This window comes from Aphanomyces invadans (genome assembly GCF_000520115.1).
Source record: "Aphanomyces invadans strain NJM9701 unplaced genomic scaffold supercont1.6, whole genome shotgun sequence".
NCBI lineage: Eukaryota > Oomycota > Saprolegniomycetes > Saprolegniales > Verrucalvaceae > Aphanomyces > Aphanomyces invadans.
This window is the reverse complement of record NW_008580151.1, coordinates 1,692,199-1,694,252: the sequence shown is the minus strand read 5'-3', so window position 1 is coordinate 1,694,252 and position 2,054 is coordinate 1,692,199.

Here is a 2,054-nt window from a genome sequence, read left to right as displayed (position 1 = left end):
CAGGGATGGCTTTTTAAACCTAGTAATGAAAGGTTTTACTTTAAAACCTGAATTCCTTGTGGCCCCAAAACGGACGGTTATAATAAGGTTATAATGTAAACAAGGATACCTTATGTTCGTTAAAACATTGGAGTCGATATGTCTGGCAACATCCTGTTCGAGTTCTCCAATGACGACGTGCGCCGCGAGTGGCAAGTACTGGCCCGAGCTGCGGCTGATCGCCATTACACTTTCAGCATGGCGATGTCAAGTGTCTCAGAGCGAAACACCACGCCTGCACGACGAGGGCGATGATGATCCATCGAGCAGCGAATTCTATGAGTTGGGGAGTGAGGAGGACCAGAGTGCAGAATACATACAACCTAAGGTTCTATAGTACTCACAAATGAGGTTTTGTGGTTTTTAGTTTTTATTCAATAATCCTTTTTCCTCTGAAAAGTAGTAAGGTCTTATCCATCCCTGTATCAAAGTAGTACTAGTAGGTACTAGTGGTCACATGGTACTGTACAGTATTGTCATCGTGAACTACTAGTAGTGTGTTCAGATCTACTATACGGAGTATTACATTTGTCAAGAGGCAACAAATACTTTTCTCCAATCATGGGGATAATTCACAGAAAACCTCTATAAACGAATTTTACATGGCGTATCAGATATTCTTCGAAGTACTTCGAAGTTCAGGAGCATAAATAAATGTAGTACAGGGAACGACAGAAAAATGTCCCCAGTGGTACTTCATGCAATCTGCCCGAAGAAATTGTAATATTTTTAACCAATGGGTGACAAGTACTTCTACGACCTAGTACATGATATCATGCATGATTTGCCTTGGATATACTATCGTACAATGGCATGAACCTGCTCACTTTAACCTCGTTGAAACAATATATCGCAATAATCCAATATAATGACATTGTGTCATGCAAACCGTCCCACGTTGGGACATTCAATACAACAACAACTTCCCAAACAATAAGAATAATTGCTCGTACCGTAGTGCTCCCGCTCGAGCCCGAGATGTACTGGGTTCATTCCGTGACGTGGATGTACAGTTATGCCGTATAGTCAGTGTGCATTGAAACCACATAATGTCCGTTGTGGTATCCTTATGGCCCTTACCCAACGCGAGGTCACAATAAACTATTGTTCACTGACGTTCAACGTATTTTGTCCTCCAAAACACTCATGCCTGTTGATATACCAGGAACGCAAAGGCAATTTTTCTTCTTTTTGAGGGCGTAAGAATTATTTTGACTGGTTCCTCGAAAATTTCTGGTTGGTTTGAAGTCCCGCTAAACCTCGTCCTTTATATCAACGTCGAGCCATGGCTTACACCACATACACCATTGGAATCGGATGTTGTTGTCATGGGCCATTGAATATTATACGGTGTATTTTTTAAAAATTTTTTTTAATATTTACTAGTCCATTGTTTATATAATTGACCAAGAGCAATCTTCGTTACTAGTGGCGTCACGAAAAGCCGGTTGTCGCTGCAGCTGAAAAACGCATGGATATGGTTAAGCGCACTATTAAAGCCTGGGAGGACATGCCATTTGAGACCGTCACTCGCTCATGTGAAAATGCCTTGCCATGAACTCTCTTGTAGTATAGCTTGTCACTTGAAAATATTTTACATTTTCGAAATATTTTTGGTTTTCTGAAAAATTGCAGTATTTGTTGCTGGTCGTCGTGGTCGTAGCTGAGAATTAAATGATCAATTTCTACCAATCATCGTTGATATTGCTCTTCAATAAATACAGCTTGAATAAAAATACTGCCAATTCTCATTGAGGCTAATTTTATTCCGCATACAAATTTCAAGATATTTCTGAAGTACCACTGGGGACATTTTTCCGTCGCCCACTGTACATGAAATTTCTCACAAGTGGATATAACCCCATCCTTCAACTATGTAACTGTAAGTCGTTGTTGTTGTGAAACTGGATAGACAGGTGAGTCTGTGCTATGGCATCGTTACCCTTGCAAGATGAGACAAAAGTTGACGTCGCCAAGCGGGAACTCACGTAGCGAAGTGCTTGAGATGACCAAGT